This window comes from Rhinatrema bivittatum, chromosome 4, assembly GCF_901001135.1.
Source record: "Rhinatrema bivittatum chromosome 4, aRhiBiv1.1, whole genome shotgun sequence".
NCBI classification, from domain to species: domain Eukaryota; kingdom Metazoa; phylum Chordata; class Amphibia; order Gymnophiona; family Rhinatrematidae; genus Rhinatrema; species Rhinatrema bivittatum.
The window spans coordinates 50,770,481-50,783,702 of NC_042618.1; the positions used below are offsets into that span (position 1 = coordinate 50,770,481).

The 13,222-nt window shown below is 39.4% G+C and overlaps 1 protein-coding gene across 2 annotated transcripts in view; it reads right to left on the reverse strand.

Moving 5' to 3' along the window:
• Positions 1-13,222, reverse strand: part of BRF1 (BRF1 RNA polymerase III transcription initiation factor subunit) — a 572,778-nt gene that overhangs the window by 25,695 nt on the left and 533,861 nt on the right. The gene's annotated exons all lie outside the window — the stretch shown is intronic.

Sequence of the window (13,222 nt, forward strand, 5' to 3'; positions counted from 1 at the left end):
CCGTCTCCGGAGGAGGGCTGCGAAAAAAGTAAGTTGTTGCTTTACACTGCCAGTCCTCTCTCCCCTCCTCCCGAAGCAAGGCTGCTTTACGCGCCTTGCTTCGGGAGGAGGGGAGAGAGGACTGGCAATCCTGAGCGTAGGAGAACCGTCCACTTCGTTGCTACTTTTTTTTTTTTTTTTGGGCTTTTTCGATTTTTTCCGCTTTCGTTGCTTCGGGAGGAGGGGGGAGAGGACTGGGGCTGCCCCGGAGACCAGCACCCATTGACGCGGCCAGGGCAGGTGAGCGGTGGCTGGGGGTAAGTTTGCCGCCTACCCTTACCCCTGCCTCTAATGCAGGGGTAAGGGTAGGTGGTAAGTTAGCAGGTTAAACGCGCGGCAAAACGGCAGGGTAAAAAAAGCGATAGTCGGGGCGCGCGTTACTGTATGGGAGGGAATAGCTAATTCGATCGTTTACATCTAATATACATGCCACGGGCGGAAGGGGTTACCCGGTGATTTAAAGAGGTGGTAAGAATCGGTTAAAGGGGATTGTGTATCGCAGGAAGGGCTAACGCAGCCGGAAAGTGAGTAGAAAGCGGGTTAGGAGCGGGGTAACCGCGGCCACACTTTACTGTATTGACCTGTTAGTAAGAACATAAGAAATTGCTATGTTAGGTCAGACCAAGGGTACATCAAGCCCAGCATCCTGTTTCCAACAGAGGCTAAACCAGGCCACAAGAACCTGACAAGTACCCAAACACCAAGATGATTCTATGCTACTGATGCCAGTAATAGCAGAGGCCATTCCCTAAGTCAACTTGATTAATAGCAGTTAATGGCTTCTCCTCCAAGAACTTATCCAAACCTTTTTTTAAACCCAGCCTCACTAACTGCACTAACCACATCCTCTGGCAACAAATTCCAGAGCTTAATTGTGCGTTGCATGAAAACAAATTTTCTCCGATTAGTCTTAAATGTGCTACTTGCTAACTTCATGGAGTGCCCCCTAGTAGAAATGCAGGTGCTCATGTAGCTGGGTCCATCTGGCAGGCTATGCTCATGTTGACCAGATGGCTATGGTGAGCTGGTGGTAGTGGGGAGCTGCCTAGTGACTACAAGGTCATAGCAGCCTGGATATGCGGGTAACAGCTGTAATGGTTTGATGGAAATTTGGATTATTCTGAGACTCTGTTGTTGGAAATGGGAGGGGAGAGTTGCTGGCTGTAGACAAAAAAATGGGGATCTTTCATTCTCAGCTATCCAGGAGAGTGGAGTATAAAGAAGGAAGATGATAAAAATATCTTGCGATGAAATGATCTACAGGTAGTCACATGATGACTGACAGCTGGTATATATCCTTGGCAGCACAGACAAATAATTGGGAAGATTGTTTGGACCAATTGGTCTTTTATTCCTACTGTGACGTGTTCTATATGAAGTCCTCATTTTAGGGCACCTGGAAGAAGAAAAGAACAGTCTACGGTCAGGCTTATTTACATAAGATGTAGACTACAAGGTTTTAAGCACTGAAGTTCAGCACCATTGCCAAGTGCCAATTTGAATACACTGGATTGTGGTAAATGCTGCTTATAATAATCAAAAGAATTCTATATAAAGGCCAAGGTAAATTAAATTCTGCTGTATTTCAGTTTATAGACCTGACTTTTCTACTGAATGAAATTGAACCAGAAAGCCTGATGAATTACAAAGGCTCTATTTTTCAAAGGGTTTCCTACATCCTAAGCCCCCTATCCTGGGCTTGACAACACATTTAAAGGTGAATTTTAAAAGCCCTACATATGCCAAAGCCAGGAGATATGCGCAGAAGTCAAATCGTCGCGTGTCTCATGGATTTTAAAAAATGCACAAGTACAAACACACACATTTTTTTTTATTTTTTTTTTACAAAACGGGGCAGGGCATGGGCTGGGAATTCCTAGATTTCTCAATGAAATTTAGTGTGTATTATGCACACAAGCGCACCCCTACCATATAACTACTTCTGCTATGGATGGCGTGTAACAAAACGAGGCAAGTTAGTGATGTTTTAAGGGTTGGGGCTAAAAGGGAGGTTTATTAACTAGGGGGGTTAGGAAGTCCTATCCTTTAATTGGGCAAACTGGGAATGGACTGGGGAAACTGGTAATTGTGTCGGCACACGTATGTACCAAAATTCCCCCACTTACGTGGTGGAAGCGCATTTGCGTACAGCCTATTTTATACTGTGCACGCATATTTGTGCGTGTTATAAAATGGCCACGTCCATTAGCACGAGATAGCATACACGCTTACGTGTGCGCCCGGGCAGCTGTTTAAAAGTTACTGTACCCAGATCTTCCCCTAAAATTCTGAGAAATCAGATTGCGAAGGACACGGGGCTGTCTGGCTTTTGCGATCTAGCCCCTTATTTGTGAGCTATAAAAATAAAGGCAATGCTTCAAATATTTCCCAGTAGTATATATTAATACAAATATTTTCTTTCATATGTATATAAACAGAAAGCATTTTCAATTGTAATCTTCATTCAAAAATAAATACAACCAATATAATTAAACCTAGTGGACCAAAGATCAGAAGCAAAATGAATCTACGTGTAAAACGGCTTCATTTGTTGAAGTAGAAGTCAGTACTAACTAGATTTAATAATATTAATATGACTGCTTCTTGACTCTGCTGCCTTTTTTTGGTCTTATATACAAGATCATCTTTCTCTGCTGCATGCATATAAGTTAAATATTTTTGGAATAAAGAAGAGATAGGGCATGATGGCAATTAATGCTATTTTCAAAAATCTTTTACACGAGTCCTAACTTCAGCTGTTTATGCTACATGGTAATGTTTTAAGTGCAACAGGGTGAATCCTACATACGAATCTGAAAAATCAGTATGGCTGGATCCTGGTTTACTTTAATTCATTATGCTGGAAGCTGGCAAAGTAGAAATAGATTTTTTAAAAAAAACTCTGTATACTCTCTCATTAGGGATTAAATAAACAAAACTTGAAACTTCCTTTGGCTCTACATGCGCCCCCCTTCCTTGATTCTTTCTGTTAGATCTGAGAGCATCACCTATGTGGTTTTGAAAACACAGACACCATCCCTAGACAATTTTCATATTGGTCCAAGGAAAGATCTCACAGCCTGTAAAAAAAAAAAAAAATCACTTTTCTCCAGGATCAATACAGCTTCCAGAAATCTGCTGCTAATGGAGAAAAGTAACATCTTTGTTATCTTGTTTTGTACTCAATGAATCATCTAAAAAATTTTGATAACACAGCTTCTGTAAGAACAATAGATAAAGGAGCAAATATGTTGTAAAACATGAGCATTGCATCATGTCAGGTCAGAACACCACACCCTGCATTACATTTCCCAATTAGAATCAAGCTGAACAAGTCTCTAGAGGAATCTGAACCAGCAGACACTTGTTTTGTTTATCAAGAGCTGGGCTTTGGTGCCACTGCATAATAATAAGCATTGCCTGGCACACTCTGAGGAGCTAAGAACAGTGAAGGTTGAGCACCTCTTCAGTACAATGCAATAAACAGTGAGAAGCAATGACAAGCTGCTACTTGTAAGAGATAAAGAGGGGAGGAAGAATTTCAATGAATTGCATGGTAAAAATAGGTCATATTTAGAATGGTAATTTTTAATACTCTGACTGTAAGGCATTCCTAGAAAAAAATAAAGCACAATCCATATCTTTATTGGCAAAGCAGGGTGAAATTATGTCTAATAGGTGGTTTACATATGCTTGAACACCAACTGAGAAAATCATCGTCAAAGAATCTAAGATGTACCATGCAGAGTCAGATCAGCAACCTGTCTCTGACGGTGGCTAATCCAGGTTACAAGTACCCACCAGAATCCAAAAACAGATCCATGTCTTGTTGATCACTTTCAGGGATACGTGATAGCCTTCTCAAATCTGGCCAAACCTTTTTTAAGCTCAACAATGCTAGATGCTGGCAGCACATCCTCCAACAACAAATTCTACACTTTAGAACATAAGATATGACAAATTGGGTCAGACCAAAGGACCATCAAGCCCAGTATCCTACCTCCAACAGTCACCAATCCAAATCACAAGTACCTGGCAAGTTCCCAAAATTTAAACAGATCTCATGCTACTATTGCTGGCAACAAGCAGTAGCTATTCCCTATTGATTAATAGCAATTTATGGACTTCTCCTCCAGGAACTTATCCAAACCTTTTTTTAAACCCAGCTTTGTTTTAAATGTTAGTACTAAGACTAGGGGACACTCCATGAAACTATTTGAAAGGGTAAATAACCATCCCCGCTATTTACATTAGCCACCCCACTCATGATTTTATACAGCACTATCATGTCCCCTTTCAGTCGTCTCTTCTCCAAGCTGAAGAGCCCTAACCAGTTTAGCCTTTCTAGATAAGGGAGCCGTGCCATTCCCTTTATCATTTTTGTTGCCATTCTCTGTACCTTTTTTGCTATCTCTTCGTTGAGAATAGGCAACCAGAACTACACATAATACTCAAGGTGTGGTTGTACCATGATTGGTACAGAGATATTATGATATTCCCTGTTTGATTTTCCATTCCTTTCTGAATCATTCCTAACATTCTATTTCCTTCTTAGACTTCCGCTGCACACTAGCAGAAGACATCAAGATATTGTTCGCAATGACTCCAAGATCCTGATCTTAGGTGGGAACTCCTAATGCGGGCCCAGCTTTGGGTACCACTTGTTAGGTTTTTTCCCCCTATGTGCAATATCATGCACTTGTCCACATTAAATTCTTCTATTTAGATGGCCAGTCCTAGAATCTCACAATGTCCTTCTGCAGTTCCTCACAATCTGCTTGTGTTTTCACAACTTTAAATAATTTTGTATTATCTGCAAATTTGATCTCACTCACTGTTCCTTTTTCCAGATCATTTATGAATTTGTTAAACAGCTCTAGTACTAGTGCAGATCCCTGGGCATTCATTACCTTTCCCCATTAGGAAAAAACGGAGAATTTAGTACTCTTCTGTTGCCTGATTTATTTAATCAGATACGAATCTGCAACAGGACATCATCTCCTATCCCACAACTTTTTAATTTCTTGAGGACAAAGTCTCTCATGAGAGAACATGAACATGCCTTCACTCTGCAACTCACTGGCTCCCCTATCTTCTCTCTCTCTAAACGCCTCCTTGCACACTATACTCATTAGGAAAGTCACTCTTACACCTATGCCCTTCTCTATTGCCAATTCCCAACTCCATGCTTTCCACCTCACTGCACCTCATACTTGGAATAGACATCCTGGTTGGTGTATCATGCTCCATCTCTTGCCTTATAAAAAAAAACCAAAACATTTGGAAGCTGCTTTTAAATCTTAACCTCTGATTGTCTCACTTTTGGCCTCAATTTTTATCCACTGTCTTCATAAATGAAATTCCCCAAGTCTCTTTTGCCCTCTATGTTTGTCTTAAATAGATTATAAACTCTACTGAGCAAGGACTTTGTCATGTTTTTGAACAGCAATGAATATACTGAGTAGTGCTAAAGATGCATTAAATAGTAGTAGTAAGTAGCAAAATCCAAATACACTATACTGACCAGCTCACCCTTATCCATATTTTTAACACCTTAAAAAAAATTCAGGTAAATTGGTATAACTTCCTTTTGCTAAATCCATGTTGGCTTTTCCCCAATAGGCCATCTCTATCCAGAATTTGAATCAGGGAATAAGAGAAATTTTAGAATGGCTGAAAGTTAATAAATTAACTCAGGCTTTTGGATTAAAAAAAAAATCCCTGGTTATTTGATCCACTAGCGATAATTTTAGAAGATCTTAAAATCCTTTTACAACAAAATGTATGCATTCTGGGAGATTCAGAACTAATGTTTCAGTCTCAAATCTCCAAGCTTATGAAATCTTGCTTTCTACAGCTTAGAGATACTAGGATATTATTTCTCCCAGGCAAGTTTGGCTACCCTAATTCACACCACTAGTCTGTTAGATCACTGTATTGTGGAAGGGTGGGTAAGAAATCTTTAAAATAAATATTTAGGTGTGACAAAAGTTCAGATGCACAGATTGCAAGTTATCTAAAATATTACCACACGCATTCTTTAAGGATTGATAGCTAGGGATCATATTATCTGTCTTAAAATCTTTATATTAGTTACCTATTTATTTTATGATAGACTAAGATAGTTTAGTTTTAAAATCTTTACGTGGACTGGTTCCAAAATATTTAAACAGATGGTCTCGCCTTCCTTCAAAAAACTTGCGACCCCTCAGGGATTGAGTCTCTCTTCATTTAGAGACAAAACTAAATGAATCTAGGAAAAAAGCTTTTTCTTTCATGGGCCCAGTTCTGTGGAATTCAATATTTAATGATATTCACACAATCATGGACTACTTAACTTTTCATAAACACTTTAAACTTGGTTTTTTTAATTTAACTTATGAGTGATCAAGTGAGGTTCTGTAGCCCTTATAGATTTTCTGTTCTGTTTTTATTCTGTTAAGTTTTTGGTATTTAATGTTTTATGTTGTCATGTGGTTTATATGTTTTGATTTTGATTATGTTATGCCAGTACCTTTAGAAGAGACCTCTCTCCCAACCTTGCCCTCCTGAGCAACAGTCAGCCTTCCCCCCATGATTGACTTTAAAAGCTACTCTCTTCTTTTTACATGTTAGCACCAGCAACCGAATTCCACCTTGGTTAAAGTGAATCCCATACCATTGGAATAGGCTCCCCCCTTCCCCAAAATATTCCTAACAAACCTAAAAAGCCTGCTTCCTTGTACCACCTTCTCATCCATGCATTTAGACTCTGGCGCTCAGCTTGCCTTTGGGGTCCGGCGCTGGGAATGGAGAGCATTTCTGAAACTGCAACCCTGGAGGTTCAACTTCCTACCTAAAACACAAACCTTCCTCCTACACCCTATGTTGTTGGTACCCACATGTACTAAATCAGCTGGTTCTACCCCAGAGCTTTTTAAAATCAAATGTTTAAACAAAAGCCAAAACACAAGTGCAATGCTGCACTTTAAACAGTTAATGTAAATCACGAGAAGTGCAGACAAACTTTTGTTGATCCAAAAGGTTTTAATCTGTAATAATATGGCAACTCCACTGTTCTGTTAATTGTACCATTCTAATGCAAGATCAGGGTCCCCCGACACGGACCCCGTGTTTCGCCCACTGGCTGCGTCGGGAGGGACAGCACCGTTAATATTCTTATCAGTGTACAGGCACTCCCTGTAACTCCTTACCTGTACACTGATAAGAATATTTGGTTTAACGGTGCTGTCCCTCCCGACGCAGCCAGTGGGCGAAACACGGGGTCCGTGTCAGGGGACCCTGATCTTGCATTAGAATGGTACAATTAACAGAACAGTGGAGTTGCCATATAATTACAGATTACAACCTTTTGGATCAACAAAAGTTTGTCTGCACTTCTCGTGATTTACATAAACAAAAGCAAAGCCATATCACGAAAATATAATGTGGGACTGTAGCACTTTCCACAATATTGAACTGAAATAAAAATGAATTTGCCTCTGTTCTATAAGCTTTCAATAAACCCAAGGTCTGTGACAATATGTAGGAAGCATGTTCATTTCAGTTTCTCTATTACATGATATTTAAGGTTATTAGCACCTCAGTACCAAATTGATATTCTGAAAATTATGCTGTGACAAAGTAAAGTAGGGTTTCTAGCTTACAACAGCATCATACTTACCTTTTGGATAACATTTTGTTGTATTTAGATATACTTTTGGAAAGCTGAAAGACACTTTTTTTTTTTTTTACAAATAGACCAAATAGTCTAGGAAACTGAAGCATATACAAAATAGGCAATTTCACCATAACCAAGAAATAATAATAAATCCAGTTTCTCCAACAGAATATTTAAATATCTGAAATAAAATTCAGCTACATTAACTGCTGTCTTTCAGCAAGGCCCCATCTCTAAAGAAACTCCATCATTGTATAAAACAGTATGCAGGTTTACAGACAGGGATTGCTTTAACGCCCCAAAGCCCCGACAACCCTAAAAGAGCAGCTGCTGCCTCACCAGCCATATGGAACAATAAATTACTGGCTGCCGTGACCACACATACCGGCACCTTCTGCTGCCTCCTTTAAAACAGGGAGGACTAAAATATAGAAGAGTGCCAGCATGGGGTGGGAGTCGGGGGGGAAAGACAGCTGTTTTCTGGGATAAGTGAGGCTGGGTATTATTACTCAAATAAGCAACTATACAAAAGGATGGCCACCACATCTTTTCATTCTAGATTTAGCATGCATGTTCCTCCTACATATTGATTAATCCTAAGTCATCAAATCTGCACAAAACAAGGCCTTGCTCAGCAAAGGAAATACTTAAAATATGGGACTGAGCAGCTAAGAATTTATGGCATACGTCCTTGACTGAAGCTGCATTGTGATGAAATGCAACACTGCGAGAGGGATACAATGCCTTTCTCCATGATTCCCATAGTTCTTGAAGTGTCTCATCATTTACTGCTTTTTCTTGTTTTGTGCCCATGGATGGTAAACATCCTGAACTGTGAAATTGGTAGAATGGATCATGATTAAAAAAATACAATTCTACCAGGTGAAAGGGAGCTATTCAAATGGAGAAACAAAAGAAGTAGAGTTCTAAGCATAATTTCTTTAAGCCATGCTCATAAACTGATCTGTAAATTTGACATCTGCGTTTTTCAAGACTGACATTTACAAAGCTAGTAAACATTAAGCATTTTTGCCTTGCTTTCTAGAATAACTTTAGTACATACTGAATAGTCAACTGAGATGTGAACGCTAACTTTTAGATTCATTCTACAACTCAAGAGTTGAAAGAATAGATTCAAATGCAGTTGCAGATCATTTATATGGAATTTTCAAAATGAACTGACCATTGACTATTTTCTGATGCTGCTCATTCATGGTGGAACAAATGATACTGCTAGGTATCCCTTGGAACAGATCAAAACTGACTTCATGGCTCTGAGAGAACGAAACAGATAGGTGTGCAGATGCTTTTCTCCACAATTCTCTCAGTTGAGGATTAAGGCCAGGGCAGAGAAGGTCACATTCTAGAGATGAATGAATGGTAGCATAGATGGTGTTGACAAGAGTGTTTTGGATTCCTGAACCATAGGATGGCATCCCCAGGACTGCTGAGCAGAGATGGGTGTCCACCTATTGAAGAAGGCATCAAGTATCTTCTAGGACAGATTAGCAAATCTACTGAAGAGGGCTTTAAACAAGGATCATCCAGGATGGATGAAAAACTCCTCAGATACAGGAAGTAACATATTAAAACATATTTAGAAATAGGAAAAAGAGCAACATCTGAAAAGTTATGTATACTAATGCCCATAGTATAAGATAAAAGTTTGGATCTAAAGACAGTCATTGAAGAGACTGACTTGGGTGTAGTGGCTGTCATGGAGAAGTAGTACATGAAAAAATCATGACTGGGATATAGTTATACTGGGCTATAATCTATTCAGGAAGGACAGGGTAGGAAAAAAGGGAGGAGGAATGACACTACATATATATATATAAAGATAATATTAAAGCAAGAGGACTACAGGGCTTATGAGGTAAGGAGGTGGCACTGTGGATTAATCTGGAAAGAGGGAATGGAACATCTATGTAACATACAGACCTCCATTGTAGACAGAGGAAATTGAAAGATATTTAATGAAAGAAATGCACAACACTGCTATGAATTGGGAAGTGCTATTACCAGATTATTTCTATCTATTGGATGTTGATTGGGATATCCCAACTGGATTCTCTACAGGGAGAACTGTTCTGTCAGCTGGTAACAGAAACCATACAGGAAGATAAGATACCGGACCTTGTTCTTACCAATGGGGAGAATATTTGATGTTGTAATGGATGATCATTTGGAATCTAATGATCACCAGATGGTAAGGTTCAATATGAGAACGCAGGTGATGATTATGCATCGAAAGGTGAGAGTCCTAGACTTCAGGGAATCTAACTTTATTAAAATGGGGGGGGGGGAGTACCTCAAGGAGTCATTAGCTAGATGAGAAAATCTAGGGGAAGTAGAAGAGCAGTGGGCAAAACTAAAAGGAGATGTATAACATACTATGGGCATTAGTATACTAACCTTTTTGTCAGAGCAGTATGTGACCGGTGCAAGTTCAACAAAGAATTGCATCAATACTGTTCACACAAGTGATTGATGAATCACAAGTGACAAGCCCGGATTCGGTGTGTTCACTCATACTCCTTCATCCTAGGAAATCAGCAAAAGTATATAGAGCCAAGTTTCTGGCTCAACAAGCCCCTGAGGCAGCTCGGCAGAGCGAAACTCGGCCAGAGTCGGGCAAGTTCCAATAAAAGTCCATTTTTACCGATCCATCTTTTCATTCTTCTGTTGTTCGCCACATTGGATCGGTTACCGGTTTGCTTCCTTGGACCATCCCTTTTATTAGAAACTTTCAGGCAGGGATAGCCTTAGATTCTTGGGGCTAGCTGTGGCAATCCAGGGACTGGCCATGACCATTCTAGGTCCCCTTCCTCCACAGGGTGCCACTGAGGCTAAGACTGGCCTTATTTTCAAAGGTCAGCCTGATGGCCACGTGGTAGCAGTATCTGCTACCAGATAGAAGACCCAGGTTCCAATCTCAGTCCAAGTTCTTGTTCCATAGGCTAAATGAGACTGAGAACAATGAAGTGGCAGCATGCATAGTCCTTGGGATGGAGGGAATCTCAGCCACCGTCTAACATCAGTAATATTGCCAAGTGGTCATAAAATCATGGATCATGCCTCTTGGCTAGAGGGTGATAAAAGCAGAGACCAATCCCAGCCTCCACAAACCTGGATATGAAGGCTAAAAGCACCCAAGGTCTGGATGAGCAGGGGCTGCAGAAGCCAGAAAGCCCAGAAATGAACAGTTGAAGTTGCTGGGTAATAAAGACATTTTTGGAAAGAAACACTTCTAAAAGCACATCAGAGTCTGACAAAGTTCCATTATTACATAAAATAAATCAAAAGATAGACAACTGGCTTTTATGGAAAACCACCACAACCAAGGAGACATAGTGGTATCAGTCAAGTAATTTGGCTTTCAGTGTCACCCAAACTTAACTATGAAATTCTTTTTCCTTTAACTGCAGGTTATCCCTTTAAATGAGATAATGCAATAATTACCACCGGATTAGCTACGGCTGCAGACAGCAAAATAAAAAACAAGGTGCAGTAGGAGAGGTGTAAGTGAGAAAAAGCCCACTAGAGACGTGATTTATTTTGTGCTAAAACAAAAAAAAAAAAAAGCCATTAGAAAACTCAGCTGGCTTAAAACTTCCAAAGGCAAGTACAAAATACCCAGAGGAGAGCAGCACTTTACAAATATACTACTGTCTACCAGCTATTCAGAAACAGCATGATTTGTGGTCCAAAAAGGTCTTTCCCTTTGTTATATTTTATAAACTAAACAGCATTTTCATTGCTAACCATCTGGAAATCAAAGGCATTAAATAATATTTAGTAATTCTATCCAATGGCCTCCAGCTAGGGGTAATACCACACTTACTTTAATTGCCTATTATAAACTGCACACAAAAGTAAGCTTCTTTCATTGAATATAAAACATAAGTGACGCATGTATGGAAAAAGTGTCTGTTTTACACATTTGATAGCAGGTGGTAGTGCCTGGCAATAAGTAGGAACACACAATGTATGTTGGGTTCCATATAAAAAGAAGGTGAGCACCCTCATCAAGGCCATACATTTAGCACCCTGCAAGCTGTTCCCCTTAAACAGTACACAGTAAAGAGAAGGTAGAAGCTTTAAGAAAGGATTAGTCAGTGGAGAGTTTCAAACATATATTTGCTGGGTGTTTAACATTGCCTTATCTCAGAATCTGTAAATCTGATTAACTCCTTAGAATCTAACTTAAGAACATCTAACATAAGAACATAAGTTTTACCATGCTGGGTAAGACCAAAGGTCCATTAAGCCCAGCATCCTGTTTCCTAATGTAGCCAGCCCAGGTCACGAGTACTTGGAAGGATACCTAAGTTCAATAGATTCAATGCAGTGGATTTTCCCAAGTCTACCTTAATATAATGGTTTATGGACTTTTCTTCTAGGAACTCATCTAAATCTTTTTTAAACCCATCTACACTAACAGCTTTTACCACATCCTCTGGTAATGAATTCCAGAGTTTAAATATGCATTGAGTAAAAAAGTATTTTCTCCTATTTGTCTTAAATATATCACTTAATAACTTCATTGCATGTTCCTTAGTCTTTGTACTTTTTGAAAGTGTAAACAGATTTGCATTTACCTGTTCCAATCCACTCATTTTATAGACTTCTATCATATCTCCCTAAGTTGTCACTTCTCCAAGCTTTTCCTCACAGGGGAAACAGTCTATCCTTATTGTTTTGTTCACTCTTCTCTGTACCTTTTCTAATTTTGCTATATCTTTCTTGAGATGTGGTGATCAGAACCTCACACAGTATTCAAGATTTGGTTCCACTATTGAGTGATACAGAGGCATTAGGTTTTATTCTCTATTCCTTTCCTAATTCCTAGTATTATATTTGCTTTCTTGGCTGCTGCCACACACACTGAGCAGAGGATTTCAACATATTATTCACACTGATGCCTAGATTTATTTCTTGGGTGGTGACTGCCAGTGTGGAACCTTGCATCATGTATCTATAATTTGGGTTCCTCTTCCCTATGTGCATCATTTTGCACTTGTCCACATTAAATGCCATCTGGATGCCCAATCTCCCAGTTTTGCAAGGTCCTCTTGCAATTTCTCACTGTCCTCTTGTTATTTAACTGTAGGAAAACTGTTTTAAGATTACAGTTTTAATGTTGTTGTGATCTGCTTTGAACAGTTTTATGGTAATGAACTGTGGAATACATATACTTGTAAATAAATAAAATAAACAACTTTGAATAATTTTGTATCATCAGCAAATTTGACCATCTCACTCGTTATTCCTATCTCCAAGTCATTTATAAATATTTTAAACAGCATTGGTCCCAATACAGAATCTCTGGGGCACTCCGCTGGTCACATTTCTCCAATGAGAAAATTTTCCATCTTTTAACCAGTTCTCAATCCACTTTAGAACATTGCCTCCTATCCCATTACTTTTTAATTTCCTCAAGAGTTTCTCGTGAGGTACTTTGTCAAATGCTTTCTGAAAGAGTCTCAGTCTCAGTCTCAGTCTCAGTCTCAGTCTCAGTCT